The following is a 25,272-nucleotide window of genomic DNA, read 5'->3' on the forward strand; positions in this document are numbered from 1 at the left end:
AATGATGATGTAGCTACACATACAAGATACATTGATTAGGAAGTCACTGCTATATGGTTCAAGGAAACCGAAAGCTTTCATATGGCAGTTGGAACTTCCTTTGGATAGGTCACTAATTGAGGATTTATGGAAATGTGATCAACCATATGGGGGTGGATTATGGCACACATGGTTTGATCGAGATTTTACTATTGCTCATCGTGTGATGGTAAAGAAAAAAGTTGATGGTGCAATTTCATACACACAAAAATTAGTTACAATCCAAGAAACTATTATTAGAATACCAACTCTTGGAATTCAATTGGATAGGGTAGTCCATGATGAATTTAATATTGATAAACATGCCCATATTGTACTTGTTTTGGAAACAAATTTCAAGGCTGAAAATAATAGGCTAGCAGTAGAAAATGAGAAATGCATAGAAAGCAATGAAGATGTTCATGTAGATGCTGACCAAAATCCAGGGCAAGAAATGAATACAAATGGTGGAGGTTATATCAATAAGCTTGCAATAATATGTGAGTGGATTGAAATCACCACATCAAATGTGGCTTCCCTCTGTTTTTCAACCAAATACCTTGAAACAACTAAAGAATATGCTAAAGAGAACCTTTTTTCACAAACTGAAGTATATATGGAAGAAATTATGAGCCAAAGTCTTGAAAATTCCTTGGAAGTGTTACAAAATTATGATAATATGCTTCCCCTCACAGAGGAGTTAAAAATTGTTAACAAATGTATTGATGCAATCACTTTAAAATATTGTAGGGAGAAAATTAGATCAATTTTTCAGGGTTAGACTACAATAGTCAAGTCGACTTCATAGTAATAGCCAACCAAAGAATTTGGGTGATTGGTGGGTTGAAGATCATTTTGTCCTTCCTATTGGCTTGTGTTATAGATTTATAACAACAATGTGTTGTATATATTATTGTTATTGATGACAACCATAGTCATTGGCGTCAAAGGGGATGCCTAAGGAAGCAACAATGTCATTCATGATTAAAGGTAGCGATATGATAGCTTGATCTCTTGCATGCCCTCTTCAAGTAAAGTCAAAGAGGTTTGAAGTTTATTAAGTTTTTTTATAAAATTTATGGTGTCCTAATGACTCTATGGATGGTATGGTTGGATAGTCCTCTCTAAGACCTTTCCAACAATATATAAAACTATGATAAAATCCTCCCAGATGAGAAGTTATGGCCATTTGAAGATCAACATTGGCTTAATGATCTAAAATATGGAGGAAAGCCCACAAACCCCAAATTCGTTAAATATCGCACATGTTATAGAGTGGATCAAGGTTTCTTGGTATATAAATGGTGAACAATGTCCTAATTTTCATGATGTTTATCCACGTTAATAATCAAGAAACTTTGCATAGATATGACATATCCATTAGTCGTATAAAGAAATAAAAACTAGATTGTACTTTATCATGCACGAAGTTTAACCCCCCTCTCTGGAAAAATAAATACATGACACGTGGTAGATGGTTACAGGTTAATTTTAGATGATGTGGTAACAAAGGATAATATGGAAATGCCATGGGTGAAATGTCAATAGGATTACGTGGTAGTACGAATAACTGCCAAGTGGCATATATAAATGGTAATTTTTGATTGGTAAATTCCCAAAAAATTGTGTGAGATGTGGCACTTCTCACGGGCTGCCACATGGTGTGATGGCATCACATTAATGTTAGCATGCAGATGACCATGAAATTTAAGGATCATGTCACATGGATTAAAGGGCTAGGCATAAAGGAATATGGCAAAAAAATGTAGGGGTAAGGTTGTATTATCAAGATCATATGGTTGACTTAGTGCAACTCTTCAGAAACCATGGCCCAAGTGTCCACCTTCAGATCGGCCCATATGCCACAAGTCCAAAAATGACATATATATGTGTGTGTGTGTGGTCGAAGTCCAGTCAAGGCAATTATCAAATGAATAGTTCATTGGGTCTGTGGAGATAAGTGAATAAGCTTTTGTTTGGGGTTCTGTGGTTGAATGGTTATTTTGGTCTCAATTTGGTTTCAATGTGACTCGTATTTGTGGAAGGATCAAGCCACTCTTTTTTACATATTCATATATTGACGTGCCATTTGAAGAAATTTTCATATTGATTGGAATGAAGAAATGAGCAACAATATTGGCATGCCATGTGGTTTGAACGCAGGAGATTAGTGGTTTGAACTTTGGTATGTAGGTCATTTTTTTTTTATAAGGTTATTGGCATGTTAGTTCATGCATTTTGTTGAACCATTAAAGTGACATTCTATAGAAATTGTAAAGGGTCATTTTGTATAATGCGCTCTGTAACTGTTATTTTGTCGAACAATTATTTTTTATATAGGTTTTTGGACTTTTTTTTAGCCAAATTGAATTATTGAAGAGGGGAAATGATTAGAATTCAGTTGTTATTCATATAGATGTTATGAAGAGCCATGAAGATGCATTTTTGATATCGTAAAAATGTACTTCTTGTTTTTAAGGGTTATGAACATGTTTCAGGCTTCTTAAGTAGGTGATGTATGACCAAAGTAGGATCAAGAAAAGGATTCATGGTACTAGATTGATGAAAATATTGTTGTGATGTTCAGAGAATGTTATGAGTAGGATGTGACAATATGACAACCCCTGGCTACTTTTCCCTGACTGTAATTACTATAATTATTTGTTATAATGAAATGGGATGAGATTGGGACATATATTTCCAGAGTTGAGGAAGGAGATTTCTTGGGATTATAAGGAAGCTTGAGTTGATTTAATAATAGCCATGGGAGGATGGAAAGTGTTCCTAAGAGGAAATGTTATATAAATTAACTCAACAGAGAATAAGTACAAAAAACATGTCTCTTGTAACAATATACAACCAGGTTGGGACACCAATTTAAAGATGAGATGTCCACACTATTGAGAAGTCAATTTATGGCCAAGAGCACATAGGGGAGAGCTAGAAATCTGTTGCAACAAGAAATTAATAGAAAAAAGGGAAGGTCGTGGGGAGACAAGAGGCATGTGGCATCACTTCATTGGACTGGAAAATAATGATCATATAGGGGAAAAAAATTGTAGAGGCGCGAAAGGAAAGGAGGCGAGAAATCGTAGAGGGGTATAGAGAAGAAAGGATGAAACTGATAATGATGGAATTATGAAGAGAAGGAGAGGAGGCCGAGCGCAAGGGGGAGGAAAAAAAAGGGAAGATCTGTGTTGTTTTAGAAAGAAGAAGAATAATATTTTGGTTGAGCATTGAAAGTTGGAAGAACATCTCTCAGGTGAGGGGTAGAGCCCTCTATATTATCTGATTGGATAGAGGGTGGGGATGATTAATATATAGATTCCTTTGATAGTTGGGGTAGAGGCTTTCCTCTTGAATTCCTGGTAAGGAGTGCTTTGGAGGTTTCTTTCTTGTTTTTTTGGTTTCATTATAGTGCATTTTAGATTCCCAATTATGGGTGGAGCCACTGTGGACATTATCTTGAGGGTTGAAGTGAAGAACCTTTGGATTCCCTTGTTTAGTTGATGTGTGGAGGATGAGAGCCCTTTGGATTCCCTGTTTCAACCTGTTGATCATGTAGTTGGTGGGTGGAGGTGGTGAAACCTCTGGAGTCTTTGTTTCAGCTAGAAACATTGGCTTATCCTTTGAGCATTCCTCCTCAAGCTCTATAATCTGGCTTAGGGGTGACTGGTTGTAAGAAAGACCACATTGCATACCAATCTAAGGTTAGGTGGAAAGTCATATTCCCCATCTCATTTACTAGATAAGATAAGTGTTTCTTATGCCTTATGCACCAATTAATGTTGTATGAATGTTTATGGTGTAATATAATTGTCTTTTGAATATATTTAAGGTGCTGGTTCAATTCCTATGTTACTGGTGAGGAATGTTAATTCTTGTGTGAATTAGCAATGTTAAATTCTATGATAATGGCGAGGAATGGTTAATCCCTATATGATTTACCTGTTAAATCTGAGTTATGCTTCTCTGTGTTGAATATTACATCCTAGGAACCGTGCTGATGTTTTTCTCATATTAACTGTTAGGTACCTATAATACTAGTGTATTCCCCCATTATTATTGTCATTGTATCCCTTATTGTTATTTTTGTGTTCATGTTGTTCCCATATTGTTATCATTTTTCCCCATAGAAGCCCACTATTGTTATTGTTGTGCCCTTACAATATTATTGTTATGTCGGCTCTGATTATATTGTGACCCCTTAGGCTCCTATATATAGAAAGGAGGTTTTTTCATTTGAATCATCCAATAATTGTTCATTTATGTAATGTAAAGGAGGTTTCCCCCTCGAAGAGGCTAATTTTTAAATCTTTGATCTATCTCTTCTTCTATTTTGTGAGTTGGTTGCATAACATTTGATATCAGAGCTTTGGATTCTAGGGTTTCGTTGCTTCAAACAGATCCTCGTGGAATTTTCGTTATAAATTTTTTTCTATGAAGCTTCAGAAGCTGAAAAAACCATTTGATACGAAATCGTGATGAATGTCGTGTCCGAATTTCAGATCTTGTCTCGCTATATTTTCAGAGATATGATCCAAGGAAGTTAGGGTTTTTGTAGGCTCCCGAATTCCTTCTCAAACAAGTGACCTTGGGAAAATTGTCATAACTTTCTCTATGAGTATTAGATTTGAATTTATTAAAAAGTGACAGAAATAGGATGGAATTTAGTTTTTTGGGTATCGCTTTTAGGTCCGAAGGTTGAAAAAGTAACACGTGGAAATTCGTACAAGTTTGCTCTATTGAACCACTTTATAATCAAGTCATTGTGGAAGATTGGGCATAACTCTTTCTTCGAGAATCCAATTACGACTAGACTTGTGGGGTTGGAAATAAGACTTAGAGGGCTACATAAAACGAAATTTAAGACCTTGAAGATTCACAATTACAGAGATACAACAAATTCCAAATTGAGCTCCTACGAAAAAAGGTGTGTATTTTTTTTTTTTTTTTTTTTTTTTTTTTTTTTTTTTTTTTTTTTAATTTTAAATTTTTAATTTGGCATAAGTTTTGTTTGAAAAAATAATTTGATGTGATTCAAAGGGCATAGTGAAGCATAATAGTCATTAATTTATGCCCCGAAGAAAGAAATTGGAAACACCTAGTAAGCAACCAAAAAGTTCTAATATGACGCATGAATAAGAAGAAAAAATACAACATGATATATCAAAATTACGAGACCAAGTGCAACAATTTTCGCTCTCACAAAGAGTAACAAAAAATGAAATGGAAGCTAAGATGGATGGTTTGAAGAATAGCTTAAAATAAGACATGGAAGGATTGAAGAATGACATGAAAGCTAAAATGGATGACATGAAAGATAATATGGAAGATTTTAAGAATGGTTTGAAAGAAGACATGGAAGGTTTGACAAGGTTGCTACAAGAAATGCTTCCTAATGGCGAAAAGGTATTAGATGAAACTCATGATGAGAGAAAAAGAGATGTTAATCATGATTTAATAGACTCTAACATTGGATCGAAGACCCACCATGTTTCAAATATCGATATGAGTAAGTTTGATGGGAAGGATCATGTAACATGGACACTACAGATGGAGAAATATTTCAATCTCCATAATGTGTAAAACACACAAAAGGTACGCATTGCAACTTTATATTTGGAACCCAATCAGTTTGTATGGTATCGATGGCTTTTCTCTCGTAAAAAAATTGTCACTTGGTTAATTTTTATGGAGGAAATGATAGCACACTATGAGGATACAAAGAGAAACACCTGCTTTAGTCAATTGATAAATCTCAAACAAAAGGGTTCAATGGTGGAGCACATTGAGGACATCCAAAAATTGAATATAGGGTAAATGATATTCTAGAGGAGCATAGCATTTATGTGTTCATAAAGACTTTAAAGGATAACATCCAAAATGAGGTTTGCCTTTGGGAACCTGATTCATTTGAAAAGGAATTCAGGTTGGAGAGAAAAATTGAAAGAAAAATTATGGCAACAAGGAAGCCTACCAATCACAACTAAAGACGAAAGTCTCGCTACCCCTAGCCTTCCACACCTACAAGGTTGACACCACAACAACTGGAAGAAAATAGAACTGACTTTTTTATAGTTGTGATAGAAAATAAACTAAAGGTCATAAGTGTGTGTTGATGCCACGAAAAGCGCTGCAACAACATTGGGGATAACCACCCTGTTGGGGACTTGAATACCGTCCCTTTTCCATTTGGAATAGTGGCTCTGACTGGATATAATGGGACCATTTTCCCAATAAAATGTGATAGAATAGATGTAGAGTGCTTATAACTGAATCTAGGTGATAAATGGAAGTGATTATAAACTGAAATACATGTATTAATTTATCTATTACCCGGGGTTACTTATTTTATGCGATCTAAAATAATTATCCTTAGTGCATGATAATAAAGACTAATCGAACACTTGTAGAAGTGAAAAGAATTTAAGATAATTATTTTGATTAAACAGTTAATCAAATAATTGATGAAACTCATATCACAATCAAATAACGTTAACAAATCACTTATATATGATGACAATTCTAGCATGTTCAGAAATGAATTAATGCAAAACTACGTTAGAAAAGATACATATAATAAACAATATAAAGAGGAATGACTATCAATTCATAAACAAAACAGAAATACAATGATAAAAGTACCCGATGTATGTTACTCTACTCATGAAAGAAATAGTTCTGGTCCAATCTTTCTCATTAAGATGGTTTCAAGAATACAAAAGTGCAAGCTTTCAAAGCCTTCTCTACAAAACTTCAGGACCCTGATCCGGTCATTCTACTAAGATAAGCTTGAAAGTATAGAAGTGCAAGCTTCCAAAGCCTTTCCTTATAAAATTTGGGGACCCTTTCTTTGTAGACATGAAAGGGTTTATATAGCAAAAATAAAATATAAAAATAGACAATACATAAAAAGTGTTGAGGAGGTTGAAACAACTCTCCTTAAAATAAGAGACAATAAGACATAAATAGAAGTTGTTGAAATGATGAGCTCATGAATGTAAATGTGTCTATTCTTCCATTCGCTTTTTGAGCTCGTAAATATCTAACATTGGCTTAACTTCAGGGGGTTGACCTGTCCTCATGTGTAGCTATCCAGTATACACTGCATCTGAAAGCACATGAAGCATATGAGTGGATGAGTCAGCAAGGCAGCAGAGCATTAGCCACTAACTGTGTGGCTTCACAAGATATTTCGAATACATCTTCTAGTCAAGTTTTGTCAATTTTTTAATTGCTTCTTCCTTTTTCTTTCAAATTTCTTGCCATTGCCTTTCAAGAACTTTAATATCAGGAAAATTACCAGGTGGGTATTCTTGAATCAGGTTGGAATTATGCAGGTTATCATTGATAGTTTCAATGATTTTCTTGGCAACACCGTTTTCCCTAGAGACTGTTATTTCTGCCTGTTTGAACTGAATGTCACAATCAGTAAAGAGTATTTCCTTTTGAGATTCCTCTATTCTGGGAAGGTCTGCTGATCTTTCTTCTGGTGTATCTTGCCATGTTATAAATCCTAAGATTTTATCATCAATGTCATCGAAAGTCACCCTAAGATTAGATGATTGATTCATCAGTGAATGATTTTTGACACATAGTGGATTGATGATTGATAACTTCTGACAAAATATCGCTTGTTTCTACGATAACAAAGGTGTTTATCTCTAATGCTTCCTTTATAAAGTCTTCCACTTCAGGATTGTCCTTAATCGATCAAGTGAAAACTGGAGCTGTCGGATTTGAGTATCCTTAGTACTGATCTCTACCTGATGTTGGAGCTTTAATTGATCATAACTCTGCTAGGTTGAGACAACTGTGTCTTCACTTGTTGATCAATACTTTGTTTTTCCTCTACCAACTGTTGTTCCAATTGTTGAATCCTTTCCTCCTTTTCCTGATCAGTTGTCGAACTTTTGTTGCTTGATCAATTGCGACAGATGCACAAGCACCTGAAAACTATGACAACTTTGTTAAATTCTTTGAAGGATCAAGTTGTGTATCCTTCCACACTATGTCCATTGGTAGATCACTAGGAATGATTGCCGATGATTGTTCCATTATTCTCCTTTTCCTCTATCTTTTCACCACAACCCGATGTTTGGGATTGTAAAAGATGTCGAGAGGAGGGATTTCTTCCACTTTAAGGACAATTTCGGATGAAGGGAATGCTAGGATGATTTCAATTTCATCTGTACTGACAGCTTTATCAGAAGCCCTATCAATAAACGAGCTCTGTCCAGTGTTCTGGGGTGTGCTGACTATTTTCTCCAGCTCAATATTCTCTACCCCTTGTTATCCTTTTAACTACTAATCAAACTGTTTCCAGGCTTCATCCAGTTCATTATTGAAGGGTGTTTTATCAGTATGGATTTTTGTTGATTTATCTTCCACTTCAATATATTTAGAAACCTGCTCTGAGTCTTGTTCTGAATTCTTCTCTTCTTGGGAAATTAGTTGAGAAATGCTCAACAGATCTAAACGGATGTTCTGCAATCTTTTTTCCTTGTATTCTTTGAATTACACTAATTTTTTTGAATTAAGTTTCAATGTAGCTAGATGTTGTGCTTGTGAAAATATCTCGGCAGACTCAAATAGGTCATCATAGTCATCATCTTCATGATTGAATTGCCTGATTTTTACTTGAGCAGTAACATTCTGTGCTACTTTGTTTGGATCAAACTGTCTTCTAGGCACAGTAGCAAGATTTAAACATTTTATGTTATCAATTTCAAGCGAAGCATGCTTGATCCAAATTTAAACAGGAATGCAACAAACTATAGATATAACCATAAATGCAGAGATGCAACAGAAATAACACTTCATTTCGTTAATAGCAAATACTGAAATATGCTTCCAAACATAATGGAAATAAGACTAGCTCGGGCGATGGTAACTTATCTCTGAGAAGAGATGTTGTGGCTACATGCCTCTGAACTGAGTTACAATGAGACTCAAGGGCCTTTTTATTATTGAACAATAAGAGAAAACCCTAAACAACCAAAACCCTAACCCGAGGAGATGTTACACCAAGAGTTTATGGGCCCCGTTGGGGTTAGTTGGGCAGCCAACTTCCCGGGGTTGTAACTTGGTCATATTATCTCCGTTTGACACGTATGATACCTTGTTGGAAAGACCTCTCTGAGTACTAAAACTATTGACATAATTGCTATTAGAATTGTCAAAGAAATTTTGCCAAAAAAGTGTCGTTTAGGGCCTCAAAATGGCTCCGGAAGTTCAGGACCTGAAAAATGGCAAAAAATAGGAAATTGTGCTACAAATAAGGAAACTGAAAAACTGAAAGAGACAATGGTGGGGGTCAAAGTGGGATAGGAAGGTGGCCACCAATATCCACCTGGATCATTCCTCCCCCCTTAGGAAGCAATGGTCCCCATTATGTTGAATTCCTCCATGAGATGAGGAAACTTCTGCTGGTGTGAGTTGTTCTACAATGTCTGATGTGTCCAATAATGTGGGAAGCATGGTCGAAGGTAGTCCACATTGAACACTGGGTGTAGGCCAAGGAATGGGGGAATGCTGCGCTCCAAAGCATTGTCTCCCACATATTTGGTAATGGTGTAAGGACCATATCAGAGTGTTCTGAGCTTCCAATGGGCTCTGGTAACACATTCTTTCTGCAAATGCAACCAAACTTTGTTGCCCACCTAAGACTTGTGTGACACCCGATGTTGATCATGTCGCAACTTGTACTTGGAATTTTCCACAATGGAGTAGCAATATATCGTCCCATTGGGTAGAGGTGCTCTGGGAGTCAGATTGAATGAATGCTTGACCTGACAGTGCAACGGTGCCCCTGTGGGTGAGGAGAAGATGTCCCTGTATTATTTCATGATTGTATTCACCTGATTCTGCTGCGTGGAGGAACCCTTCCTGGGGGCCATGGATGTGGCTACAATCTTCCCCTTACTTTGAGAGTGAACCCAAAATAAAATGAATTTCCTAGTCTGGGAGATGATCTTACTGCATTTCTTTGCAGAGATCAAAGAGGTGGAGGTAGGCAGTGCTACCTCCAGCATCCTGTATAATGAATTACCCAAAGAAATAATCACAGAGTGAGGTCTAGAATCATATACAACATGTCGCTTCCACAAGTATGGTTGTCCTAATAATACATCAAAAACGTCAAGAGGAGCAACATCACACAATACCTCATCTGTGAAGGGCTTGATGCTGTAGGGGAGGTGACACTACTGGCTAACTCAAAGATCTCGTACTTGGTGAAGCCACCTAATACTGTATGACTATGGGTGTGGTGTAGTCGATAGGCCCAATCATTTCATGACCTTTGCTGATTCAAGTGAGGTTCTTTTGGCTCTCACTATCGACAATGAATTGCAATGACGAACCCTTCAACCACATCTGTGAGTGGAAGAGATGTTCCCCTTCCTTTGGATCTTCGGGCTCATCCTTCTGGATCTTGGCGATGGCAACAATGGAGATGGGCTCTGCATCAATAATCTACTTCCCTTTGTCATCCTTCTTGTTGGGTTCCGACTTAGATTCAGAACATGCATCTGAGTTTGAAGCCGTCAACTCGGCCACCATCGATTGCTTGGACCGACATTCACTTGTGTTGTGAGTGAGGCTCTTATGGAACTCACACCACTTTCCTTTGTCCTTCTTTGACTTCATGGTGGTGTTATTTTCTTGCGGATTTGATGAGTTTTCTTGGGTCAGCCCATCTTGGCTTGGTCTCTTGTTCTGTGGCTTGTGGGTGTCTTTCCATTGCTTTCGATTCGTGGATCCAAAGTCTCACTTATTCTGTTTAAACTTTTGCTCGATCTTGACAGTGTATTAGTACGTCGTGCCGGGTGAGGAGATGTCCAGGAACTCCATCTCGTCTTATATGTACCTGTGTAGGCAGCCACGATATCTGAGTGCCAAATTCTGCTCAGAATCTTGATACCCAACTTCGTGCGAAGGGTGTAAAAAATATTGGTAAACTCCGACACATCTTGGTCCCTTTCTTGCTGCAGCATGGTCCACTTTATGTATTTATCCTCATAGCTCCTGACAGGGTAGTACTGATCCTTGATGGCATCCTAGAATGAATTCCAAGTGGGTGTGGTTGAAAACAATTAGGATTCCTTCTCGTCCTTCTACTCACAGTAGGTTTCCCACCAGTCCTTGATGTGGGGGGTGACTTTGAGAAGTGAAAAAGTGATCTTTTCCCGGTTGGAAAAATCATGAATAGAAAAATATCCTCCTAGTAGATTTAACATTTTATCTATAGCATCCACATCTATTTGACCCTCAAATATGGGAATGTCAAAGTTAACTTGTACCTTAAAGGGTGTGGTGCTTCCATAGTAGCTGCTGGAAGTAGATGCATCGCCCCTAGGTAGCTGGTGAAGGATTTGGGAAAAGTTGTCCATCATCACGTTCCTTTCTCGCTCGGGGGCTTCTTCGAGCAAGATTTTGATAGGATCTCCTTCCCCCTCATCTTTATTTTCATCCGCCATGGGAGGCCATCAATGTTTGTGAGGTTAGTCTTGCAAATGTTCAACTAGTTCAAGCCCTAACTCCTTATATCTTGGCCTCGTTGGGGACATGCAAAGAAAAATAGAGAAAGAGTAGACCACTTTGATACCACTAATCTAGATTTAAACAGGAACACAATAAATTACAAATATACCATAAATTCAGAGATGCAACATAAATAACACTTCATTTCATTAATAATAAATACTGAAATACGCTTACAAACAAAATGGAAATAAGACTAGCTCGGGTGATGGAATCTTATCTCTGAGAAGAGATGCAGTGGCTACATGCCTCTGAATTGAGTTACAATGAGGCTCAAGGGCCTTTTTATTATTGAAAAATAAGATAAAATCCTAAACAACCAAAACCCTAACCCGAGGAGATGTAACACCAAGAGTTTATGGGCCCCGTTGGGGTTAGATGGGTAGCCAACTTCCCGGGGTCGTAACTTGGTCATATTATCTCCCTTTGACAAGTATGATACCTCATTGGAAAGATCTCTCTGAGGACTACAACTAGTAATGTGATTTCCATAAAAATTATTGAAGAAATTTTGCCAAAAAAATTTCGTTTAGGGCCTCATAAAGGCTCTGGAAGTTTAGGACCCGAAAAAATGCCAAAAATAGTAAATTGTGCTACAAATAAGGAAACTGAAAAACTAAAAGAGACAATGGTGTGGGTCCAAGTGGGATAGGAAGGTGGCCACCAATATCCACCTCGATCAATGCTTGAAGTCATGTAGAGAATATACACCACATTGGATAGGGAATGAAGGCCATAGAGATTTCTTGGCTTCCTTTAGGGTTTTTGTCAATCCATCCCCTACAGTTTGATAGGAAATCTCCCTATCCAGTAGTTTATCAAGGACATATAATGGGAGAACATGAGGAGCTTCTAGACTTCCATAGGCTATAACATAGGTAAATAGTTCTTCACCAAACCACCTGCCTATAGGTATGAAATCACTTTTTGCCTCTTCGGACAACCTTAGGGCTCTTATATAAAAAATGGCTTGGTGTATTGGCAGAATGACTCCACGGAAAATTTTATAAAAATGGGTGTGGAAATTAGAATCCCACAGTACTTTATGATATACATGGATAGGAGTGGAGTCTTGAATGGTCCATTTCCATCCCATCATTGGGAAATCTAAAGTGAGACAAACTGCATCCATGATATATGCGCTCATAAAGAATGGTGGAACTACTCTGGTAATAACATATTGATTTTGTTTGTATTCTCAGATTTGGGAGGCAATATTATTTGAAAGGATAGTGCCCCAATCCATTATAGAAGAATTTGATGATGCCACAATAAGAGGAACCCATTTGACTGAGAATTTAGTTGTATTAGGGTACCCAGATAGCCTACACATCATAGCTACGACATAACTATAGGGAGAGGCTAGAGAAGATAAAGAGTACATACTCGACTTTTCATGTTTGTGTTTGTTTAGATAGGATCTCCATCGTCTAATTGGATCTGATTCCACCTCATTCTCACTTGCAAATAGTTCGAGGAAAGCTTTGCCATATACCTTCTGTGCGTCAGGTATACGACACATTTTATTTAAACCTTGAGCTGTAAAAGACCCAATGACTATTTTTCTTGAAGTCAAGAATGTCCTATCAGCGATATTGATGTTCTCAATTATCCATTTCACCATATAAGTATAAGGCAGGATCTTGGGTCGAGCAACGGTCCTGTGAAGAAAAGAGATGGCGACTTCATGGTTGGAGGCTTCAGAAGAGAAGTAGCATCTGCTTTCATCACTCTCTGAGTTACCTTGCGTCCTTCGCTTTCAAGAAATTGATACATAGATTCCCATGAGGATGATCCATTGTCTATCGTGCACATAGTGTCTGAGAAAAGTGGGAGCATTTCTGTTACTTTGGAAACATGAGGTGTGGCCTTGCGAAGCTACCATTGTTTTCTTTCCTTTATTTGCTTTGGTCATTCTATTACACTGTTGCTTTTCGAGATTAGTCTGCAATTGGAAACACAGAGGAATCAAGAACGACAGGTTTGAAAATGAGGGAATGCTGAACATACAAGGTTAGAAATGATGGAGAATATTGTTTAAATGCGAAAAAATCTGAAAAATCTACATACAGACCATCAAATCACCTCAGGGCTTTAAATCATAAATACCATTACAAGTTCTTAATAATTGAAATCATGGGCTCACGTGATAATTTATTATTCCATTAATAGATCGTATCGCAAAAATATTTCAAACGGTAATCGTAAACATGTCTCAATGTGTTTTCCCGATATGCGATTGCGATACCATTATATCGGCGGTTTGGGTATCAGAAGTCCGTGATGCGATGATTGTAATATCGCAATCGGGGGTTTAGAGCGGAGGACAATGGAAATTACCAAAATCCTTTTGTGATTGTGAAATCACAAGGAATGATGTGGCAGTGGAGCAGGCCCGACCAATGACTTACTATTATCTTTTAACATGCTTTTCCTTTGTTTTATTCATTCTTATGATTTTATTAAAGTCACGCTTTAATAAAGAGATTTATCGCAGTCGAGAGATCGGAAGTGAATGGAGCGGCCTGCCTTTTGCCAATTTGCGATTCATCTGGATGCGACATATTTATAGGGTTGCGTTAACTGTTATATCGGGTCTGAAAGGTTTATCACATATCACAATCGGAGTGGTCCTCGGGTCTTTTTAAATCACGCTCGTTATAAGTTTTTTGATGTGGGTAAGCTCCGATATAGAGTGTATATTTAACAATATTTAAGGCTTTTAAAGCTTAAGTATTTTTTTTTTTTCTCGTGGGCTATACACATTGTGATATGTGATTGCAATATACTTTATTGCGTCACATCATTCAAAAGGATAAAACAAGGAGTTTCTCATTAGGACTTGCGAAGTGCGATAATGTCGGGATTTCTTTAAGGCCAACTCATTTGAATTATTTGGGCCAATGAAATTTGGATTTTTTATTCAAATAAACTTAAATTTGTCCTTTTTAAAACACTAATTTTTATTTTTATTTTTTTGTGATTTAAAACTTTAAAGGGTCCCCATTATTTATATAATAATTTCCTAAGAGATTTATATATAAATAAATGAGGGGTTGTTGAATAGCACAACAGTGTGCTGAGAAGAAATTATTTTACATAGATTGTGAAGAGGAGGAAGAAAAGGAACAAGCAATGTCAAAAGAAGAGGATATACGCCAGGAACCAACCCTAGATAAAGAAGAAATGAATCCGACCATATTTTGTAATGAATTGGCATAAATTACCACTCCTCAAACTCTCAAGATAGAAGGACATATCAAGAAGAAAAATGTATTCATGTTGCTTGATTCAGACAGTACCCATAACTTTATTCATTGTAAGATAGCCAAGAAATTGAATTTCTTCCTATATTCAATACCAAAGTGTCAAGTGATGGTTGCAAATGGAAGGACTATAAATTACTCTGGAAATTGCATAATATCAAGTTATCCATGGGAGAATATGTATTGAATAGTCCAATGATTTCCATTCCAATGGGTGCTGCTGATGTTGTACTAGGAGTTTGTTGTGTTTTACAACCCCCCATTTGGTAAAATCCTTTAGATAACAAATGGGGACCCTTTAGAAAATAATTTGATTTAAAATTCATTAAAATCTAAATAAAAAATCCAAGAACCTCACTTCAAAGTTAAATCGCTTTTCGCATTTCGTAAAGTCTTGTGTACAACACTTAACATTACCATTTGAAACATCACTGATTTGTGATATGCGTAGAATTTAAGGAATATTCCTTTACGGTCAAATCGTGTCAGACTTTTCCCATTGCAAAAAAGAAATAAAACATGTTAAACCTTCCTTTACGTATTGCGATATGACAATGGACCCGACAAACAAATTAACTGTAATATCAAAACATGTTTGCATCTGTCATATCACAATCTCGCAAATTGAAAAATCGCAAAACTGGCAATCAAACTATTATGTGACATTGAGAATAGATGATTTGCAAGAGAATTAGGACCCACTAACACATCATTAGATTATATTTCACGTATTAAGGATGGTACATTAACAAGATTTAATGATCTGCTCCAATAAGATCGTTTGCAGTAGACTACAGTAATGCATGTTAATCCGAATCTTGTGCATATATCATTTCAGGTTATGGATATTTATGACTCCACAACTCGAAAAATTCAATGTCTTCTCACCATTATGGATGCGTTTAAGTTTTTCAGTAACATTAATTTAAATAAGGTTTTCATATTTGCAAGCCGTGATAGTTCTATTTCTCATCTTATGCACTATCACTCTCATCTTCTTTGTGGTGACAAGACTATAACAGAGACTCGATTACTAGGCTTGATCGTCAATATGAATAAGGGAAAGGTTACACAGTCCACGACTGAAGATGTACTAGAATCGCCACCTTTATTTTCTGATACAACTTGTCTACGAGAGTGTGGTGCTGGCTCCTGGGAAAATGTTTATGATATATTCGAGAAGGAAATACAGAAGGAAGCAATGATAGATGATATTCAATCCTCAGACGCTTCTTATCCTGAGGTCGCATGCTTTGTTTTGCATAAGGTAGCATCTAGGCCAAAATTATTACCCTACACTGATATGGTGAAATGGGTTATTGAAAATGTGAACATTGAAGACAGAGAATTTGTAACCTCAAGGCAAGTGGTCATCGACTCTTTTAAACCAGAGGATATTAGAAGAATGTATCATTTACCTCAACCGCACAAGGTTTATGATAAAGCATTTGTTGAGAAATTTGCTGCTGAAAATGAAGAACCCTCAGAAGTTATAAAGCAATGGAGGTCAAATCCTAGCAAGCACAAGATGGATAGAACTGGTATGTATTTAGTAGCCTCTCTTTCCGCTCCTTATTTATACATTGCCACAATGCTATGTAGATTATTTGGATATGCAGACGCTACCAAATTTTCAGTTGAATGGGTACCTCTAATTGATGCTGCTTCTAATTCTCTAATAATGGATTGGGCCACAATTTTGTCACATAAGTTATCCCACCATATCATAGAGTATAGAAAGAACCATTTAGTCACTACAGGAACCATTCCTCCATTTTATATGTGTGCCTACATCATGGACGCTGTGTGTTTCATTTTTCCCTTTCCAATTATGGGATGGAAGTGGACTCCTCAGGATCCCACACCAATTCATGTATATCATAAAGCTCTTTGGAAATCTTGTTTCAATGAACATTTCTATCAGATTTGTTAGGGGGTTATGCTTCCTATTCATCAGGTTGTCTTTGACAAGAAATCCCCAAGGTTATCTGAAGAAGCCAAGGTCGATATTCAACCTGTGGCGAGATGGTTTGGAGAGGAATTATTTACATATATTAGAGTTTTTGGAAGCACCGCTCCACCACATGTACTTCCGTGGTATGTCCCTAATAAATTATTAGCAAGAGAAGTTTCATATCAGACAGTTATCAAGGGTGTAACCATGTCTATCAAAGAGTCTAAAAATCTCTTTGGTCCAGTTTTCTACTTCGATGTGATGTTTATTGTTTAAATGACTTCAGACATGGACAGGTTGAAGTCAAACATATTCACAGTTTAAATATTGTTGAGTTTCGCGAAAGGCAATATGACCCTATTAAGGCCGTGCATGATTTTACCTCGGCTGTTAAAATTAAGGTGTTTATTCGTGAGGACGATCATTTTAACGATCTTTTTGAAGCAGCTGAACAATTTTCACAAGTACATAGTTTAGCCACCCTCAATCCAACTGAATTAACATAATTTAAAGAGTACAAATATCAAAGGTTAATGCATGTGCCTTTGAATCTACTTCAAATAATCCCACAGGAATCCCAGGAAGAAAGGGTTTCTACTAATGTCTCAGAGAATGATGCAAATAAAGCATCCAAAGATGCTAAATCACAAAAAGGGTCTTCTATAGAGAAATACATAGAATAAAATTCCAACAAAAACAATACAGAGAAGGGACTTGATCAAGAGCAAACGCAGAAAGAATGGGGGCAGTTTGAACGGATAATTAATGAACCACAGGGGGGTATGAGTCAAACAAAAATTTTCTCGAAACACCAAAACCTCCCGAGAAATCTTCAGAAAAATCTCTCACTACTTCAGAAGATATCGAGCTTATTCCTTCTTTTCCTTCTTCAAAGATTGTTTTGAAAGAAGAGGAAATTCCTCCTTTAGATATTTTCTATAGTCCTAAACATCAGGCAGTCATGAAGAGACAAAGTAAAAAAAGAAATATGGACCATGCTACTATTATATTGCTAGGAAACGAGCCAATTGATGTTGTCTAGAAAGATACACCTATAGATCCATCCTAAAATTTGACAAAATTATCTTAGTTTGCAGGAGCATATGCTTCTGTGACAATTGACAAAGCAGAAGAAGTAAGAAATTTGATCAAAGAAAATAAAGAAATAATAAAGAAACTGGAAGATTAACTCACAAGAGAAAAGGTGAATGCAGAGGAACAGGTTAAATCACAGCATGAACAAATGCAACAAAGTTTCGAAAGCCTATGACTTCAAAGCCAAGCAGAATTAAAATCCAAAGATACTGAAATCGCACAACTGCGATTTATTGTAGATCAAATGAAGGATTACCCAAAACTTGATGAATTCATCAAATAAGATTTAGAAATCAATTCCTTTCTATCAAAGCAACAATCAATCTTTTGTAAGCAATTAGTAGATATTATCCCATTGTGCCAAGGAGATGATGCATTAGTGAATTAATTCATAGATGCTAAAATCAACTTTGAGGAAATAGACGAAAATATTTCAAACTTGATCACATGGAAGGACAATTCAAAGGGAAAAACAATAGAATTTCTAAAGATCAAAGAATCTCACAAGAACATTCACTTTACTGATTGGGAAATCCAGATAAAACAGGCTGAAAAGGAAGTTTCTAGCACAAGTGAAACATCAAACAATATGATAGACACTGTTAATGATAATATTTGGTATGTAGGCTTTATCCAAAAATGTTTGCCAGGCAGCAATCAAGTTGGCACGAAAGTCTTGTAGCAAAACAACAACGGATCAGACACCTGTCACATTTGAATTGGGAAGCTTATTGGTCATACTTGGTAAAACCACATAGTCAATTGATGGCCCTATGATGCTTAACCAATTCTATCATCCATATGATGCCATCACTATCAAATACAGTTTATGCGGGACAAGTGAAGATAAGCATTAGGTAGCCTCCAGGAGTTCAGGCAATGATAGATATCTACGAGAAGTGGAAACAAATCAGGAGCCAACACCAATCAAGATCAGATTTTTGAGTTTTAAATCAATTTTAGTTTTGCATTTTTGGCACTGATTCTAAGGAGAGTCATTTCACTCCTCAGAATTTAGTGCTTAGCTATTTTTGTAATATTTTTTGATATTTAAACCCCTTTCATGTATTTAGAAAGGGGTCTGACAATTTTATTTGAGACTCTTTAAAAACATACACTTCTGTACTTTTTAAAGTCTTTCTTTAATTTTGAATATATAGTCCATGAAGTTTATTTGAGAAAGTTTGCTAAGAATTGCACTTCTGCTTTTCATTGACCGATCTTGGATAAAACGCATGGATTGCAGTGTTATTGTCTATAGATCAATAATCTCGCCAGGTACTTTTATCATTGCGTAGTGATTATTTTATGAACTGTTAGCTGTTTCTTCTATATGTACATTGTTTGTCAATTATGCTTTAATACAACTTGTTATTCCTTCACTTTTGAAATATAGTTGAGTTGTCATCCTCTTTATTTTTGATAAGCAAAATTCTATTAGATATTTGATGCGATACGTTTTACAATCAAACATTTCAATTAATTATTTAATTGAAATAGTTGTTTTTACGAGATTTTTATAATTCTTGTATGAATAATATTCATTATCATTCAAGGTAGTCATCTATCTAGATTGCAAAAATATTGATTTAAGCCCGAGTAAATAGTAATATATATATAGATAGTTTGATTTTTTCTGTTGAAACTACCCTCATATACCAAATCAACTTTTATAATCAAATGCATACCCCATCCTACCATATTTTAGATTGGGAAACTGGTCCCATAATTCCAGTTGGAGCCACCAACCCAAATTGATAAGGAAAAATATTCAAGTCCTCGACCAGGTGGTTATCCCCCATGTTGTCGCAGCGAATTTCAAGGTTTCAACATTTTGGAACTAGAAGGAGGGCAAGGGCTATGAATGGCAATTAAATCTAAGTCGGAAAGCCATTCTAAGAGTCAAACTCCCTCACCGTCACCTCCAACTTCTCGGTCACATTCCAAATCTCCAAATCCCAGACGTGAAGTTGTGAAAAAATCTCAAAAATCCACTAGCGTCTCCCCAAAGAAATCTGATCAACCTTCTTCTGCAGAAACTCTTGAAGTGCAATCTTTAATCCAAAAATTAGAAAGGGTTTCTCTGTCTCAAGAAGAATATGAACTATCTGAAGCTAAAATTTCTTCATCTTTTTCTTCCTTTCGAAGATTAACCATATCACAAAGAACAAAATTTGGAGTACCTCCATTTGAATTTCCTCTACCTCCTCCTCCAAGGAAAACCAAGAAATGTGAGTTTGAAACCCATAGTGATATTCTCTCACCACCACCACAAACACCTTCATTTATTCAATCATCTTCATCACAAACTCATTCTATGCAATCATCCACTTCACGATCTCAAATAGTCATTTACATCGATATAGGAGCACAATCTTCCTCCACCCAATCATCTTCTACTACTAGTGCATCTTCTTCCACATAGATACCCATAATGGCTGAAAGACCATGGACAAATCTAGGAGGCATTCAAATTGGAGGACCATTACATCCATTACCTGCCCATCAGGAAAAATGGTTGCCAAAATTTAACCCCAATGATGGTCTTCCTGCCAAGGAGCATATAAACAACTTCATATTATCTATAAATCTAAATGGAGTTGTTGAAGAAGATGCTATTGTATGACTATTTCCTTATACTTTCGAAGGATTAGCAGGATCTTGATACTTTTCATTACCATCTGGTTCCATTGATAATTGGAATATGTTCCAAGAAAAATTCCTAACCATGTTTGGATATGACCGCTCAACAACTACTCTTCTTAATGACCTCTCCAACTTAAAAGCCGAATCAAAAGAGCCAAATAAGGATTTCAATTCATATTTTATCAAATTTTTAGATAAAATCCTAGTTGCATCCAGACCAAGTGCTGAAGTACAAAATGAGTGTACATTTCTGCTCTCCCTTCAAATACAACTATTTTTGTTGATAGAGCTGCTAAGCCAACCTTGGCTGAAAATATGAAAGAAGATATAGCTGTAGAGAAATGGATTTTAGCCTTAGAGAAGAAAAATGCATTAGATGAAAGAAAATCCAAAAAAGGTCACCTTCAAAGACGAATCTAAGAAGAAAACACCTAAAGAACCTTTTGATCTTGAAGGTCTTCAAAAAGTACTTAAAACTATGTCCAATGAAATGGTTGAGATAAAGAAGCAAGTAGCTGAAACTTCTTCTAGAAATCCTTTTAGACATTTTAAAAAGGTCTAAAAGGAATCCCATCTTTGTTGCTAAGCCTCCAAATAGCATATCAATTGCTGATTCAGATTTGGAAGAAGAAGAAGTATCAACAACTAATGAGCAAATTGATGATGAAGAACTGGTTGAAGTACATGGAATGTGGGGTTTAATTCTTCCTTTGTCAGACAATGAAGAAGAAGAAGCATTACCTATTGCCACTAGAAGCATGAACGCTACTGATTCACCACAATCAAGCCAAAAACAAAAACCATCAACTCTTGCTATCAAAGAAAAAGAAATCGGTAAAAAATATTCTCCCAAGTCTACTCAAACATCCACACCTCAATCTAATCCTTCGCCTTCAGCGAAAACCTAGTTAACTTATGATGATATGGAATACATCATAGTTGAGGACATGAATAAAATGAGAGCTAATACTACGCTATATGAGCTTAGAAAGCTGAAATGTCAACATAAGATATTTCTCAAAGAAATAAATGCAGTTCGCATTTTTCCTCTTCCTGTTTCTGTAATTTCTCAACCTGCTCAAGGAATGGGAAAGTCTCCCAATACTTCATCAGATAAAGTCAAATCAACCGATGTTGTTTTAATTGGTGGTAGATATAATTCTCATACACCTCCTTTTCTTTTGACTTTTGAAATATTTAATAAGAATCTACACAATTGTTTAGTTGATTCTAGGGCTTCATCTAACATTATGCCAAAAAAAGTCTGCACGAAATTAAATGTTTTACCCCATAAATCTCATGTTCACATTGTATAGTTAGATTGAACACAAGTCGAAGTCATAGGAGAAATTAATTCGGTTACCATCAGACTCTCATCAAATCCAAGAGTATGTCAAGTAATTGACATATTAGTTGCTGATATTCCTGAATTTTACGGCTTGATCCTCAGTAGAGATTGGTCCGAAAAGCTTCATGGCTATTTCGCAACAGACTGGTCTCATATGTGGCTTCCTTACAACGGAAAGCCAAATCAAATAAGGGTCAATCGTGAGAAGCATTTAAAGTACACTGTGACTGAACTGGAAGGAGAAAATGAGCCTGTTGCATACAACAATAATATCATTGGAAACTATTCTGTTGAATCATTTTTGGGCAATTTTAATGCACAAACTTCACCTTTTCTAGAGATTTTTTTTTTTTTAAATTTTTTTTTTTATTTTTATTTTTTATTTTTCTGAATAAAGACTAAATCTATTAAGATAAGAAGAGTATAGTACAATCAAGCTTGCATGCAAGCAAAGCAGAAAAGCAAGGGAGCCAAAGGAGATAGGCTCCACCTTGCTTTTTGGTGAAGAACCAGGAGGACTATAGAGAGCACGGAATAACAAAAAACTGGAACTAAGCAGAGAGAACTACCCTGAGGGGGCAGTTACTATCACACGACTTTTTTTTCCTTTTTTCTTGCTTACTTTGACCCATCCAGTGGAGTTTGGCTGAGCCGAAACAAGTTGAAGACTATTCTGCCCTGGCGGCGGAATATCCTTATCAGAGTCTGAGGACGAAGTAAAATGAGAACGTTTCTGAGATATCTGAGAGACAGAGGGGTTTGCCGGATCGTCCAAGGGAGCTTCCAGCAGAATCTCAACGTTCTGCTCATCTGCTACAATTTCCTCATCTGAACTGGAGGAATCTGAATCGTCCATGGGGGGGGAGGCACACAGGGATTCCAACTTTTGGACTTGGGCTTGCGCTTTGGATTCTTCTTTTTGTCGAGGTACTGGGAACAGGAACTTTGGAGGTGTCCTATTTGATGACAATGGTGGCAACGGAAGGCTGTATTCTCGTAATCCAAGGTTTGAGTCCAATGGAAATCTCCATACTTGAGATTAATCTGATCCGACAGTCCTCTGCTAATATCTATTTCTGCACAGATTCTACCGTAGGTGTAGAGCCCATTTGCCTTCCGAGTAGAATCTATAGCCAGGTAGAGTCCTAAAGTGTCTGCAATGGCAATGAAGATAGAGACATGCCATAGATGCGCCGGAAGGTTCGCGAGCCTGACCCAAATGGGAATCTTGGTGATAACAGCTGTAGAAGGGTCGAAGTCTGGAAACCAAGGAGTAAGAAAAAGCCCAGCCGAGCCCCAGAACCAAGGGCCTCCCGTTAAGGCCTTCTGGTAATCTTCATTTAGGTCAAAAACCACAATGAAGAATCCTTTTGAACATAAGTATATCTGGCTTTTTTTAGTCCAATTGGTATGGATCCATTGGTATAGATCTGATGTGCGAGGCCATAGCCCATTAAATCTGCATACAAGTGCGGATTCTGCAAAAAGCTGATAGCGATCATCAATCCCAGGATGGGAGAGATTGATGGAAGGAATGTCCTCTGATTTGTCTACCAGAAAAGGCTTTGGAGCCTCAAATGGATGGCCTGTTGTCGAAGAGGGCTGTGAATGGGTAACATCTTTGCGGACAACATCTTTATAAGAGAAAGAAGGGGCAGAGGAGGTCTGCCTGAAGGAACCCCCTCTCAAACGAAAAGTAGCTACAATAGAGGCGTCCCTCTGAATGCTGTAATAGGAGAGGGGAAGGGTATTCGAAAGTTGCTTACCCTTGTATATCAGTCTGAGGTAAGATGAGGGGATCCCTAGCCGGCATTCAAGATTTTGCAGAAGGTCCTGCACAAGATCCGTTGCGCGTACCCATTGCGTTGTTGTTTTGCCCGAGAGGTTGACTTGGATCTGGAAGACATGTGAATCTTCATGCAGATCTGGATTAGATCTGGCCCCTGCTACCCGGCTCCAACAGGTCCAGGATTTCTTAGAACCATGGCAAGGATAGGGAGGGTTATTCACCTGAAATGCATTCATAACAGTAAGCGCGCTGCCGCAGCTAGCAACAGTAAGCGCGCTGCCGCAGCTAGCAACAGTAAGCGCGCCGCCACTGCAAGCAATCACGGGTGCTACCGCTTGGGTAGACGCCTCAAGAAAGGGCTCCAGCCATACGCGTCCACTGCGTTCATTTCTTGCCTCCGCCGGCCCTCCTGTGTCCTCTGAGCGCGTCTTCGCTCTCCTTGAGTGCTCTCCTCGCTTCACAAGATTGCTCTGTTCTTCCTGCGCTAGGGTTTGAGCCGAAACGCGATGTTCCGCTCCAGAACCAGGCACTTGACTGACTTTCGGCCCTGATCCAAGGCTGCAAAGCTGTTTCCTTGACCAGTGGAGCCCCGAGCCAAGTCTGCCGCCCTCACAGAGAAGTGAAGTCGCGTCGCCATGGTTTTTGGGAGAAACTTCTTCTCTGCGCCTGGCTTTTCTAGTGTGGAAACCAGTAGATTTGCAGTTCTTGCCCTTGTAGTAGTCGCGAAGACCCTTCTTGGATGTAAGAATGTCCAAAGATGAGTTGCGCTTCCTTCGCATGGCACTTGCTAAACCAGTGTTCAACCCTAATGCCATAGCCGTAATCTTAATGAAGAGCAGCTTTACTTGGCAAAGTAGTGTTCAATTCTTCTTCATATTTCCAATCCCTTTTCTGGAGAATTTTGTTACCTCACAGATTGAAAATTATTTGCAAACAAATTCTTCCAAATGTATCAATTTTGTAGAAAAACCAGTAGTTAATTCTTTGTTTTGGATATTATTTTTTGATGGATCTAAATCTAATGATGGGGCAGGGTCAGGTTGCATATTAGTTAGCCCTGAAGGAGAGAAAACTATGTTGGCATGAAGACTTGAATTTGAATACACGAATAACACTACTGAGTATGAAGCATTAATTCAAGGATTGTACAAAGTTGTAGAACTTGATATTAAATACATCTAAGTCTTTGGAGACTCTGAAATCGTGATCAAACAGGTAAGGAACACTATTCACTGCCTTTCTGGACATTTAAAGCATTATCAATCATTAGTCTAGGACCTTACCTCACATTTCTTGGCATTTAATATCTCTCCAATACCAAGACTTCAGAATGAAAGTGCTGATCTCTTGGATAACATTGCTTCCAAACTCATACCATCAGAAGATTATAGTCCTGACCGATTTTCTATAGAGTTAATTTTTAGACCTTCTATTCTCGATAATATCACCAATTGGCGAGTTTTTAATGATGATCAGGATATCATAAACTTCTTGACATCCGAGGGCTCATACGATGACCAAATAATAGATGAAGACCAACATGATAGTCATCTTAAACATAAGACAAATGAAAATCCCATACCCAAATATGTAATTAGGCTGGGGGATC

The 25,272-nt window shown here is 37.3% G+C and overlaps 1 pseudogene; it reads left to right on the plus strand.

The window, feature by feature from the left end:
* The first annotated feature begins 205 nt into the window (after positions 1–205).
* LOC149139315 (BTB/POZ domain-containing protein At5g48800-like) overlaps positions 206–25,272 on the plus strand; it is a 212,551-nt pseudogene continuing 187,484 nt past the window's right edge.

The sequence above is a fragment of the Pinus tabuliformis genome, chromosome X, assembly GCF_031772625.1.
Source record: "Pinus tabuliformis cultivar Carrire ecotype Pingquan chromosome X, CPIR1, whole genome shotgun sequence".
In the NCBI taxonomy this organism is placed as follows: Eukaryota; Viridiplantae; Streptophyta; class Pinopsida; order Pinales; family Pinaceae; genus Pinus; species Pinus tabuliformis.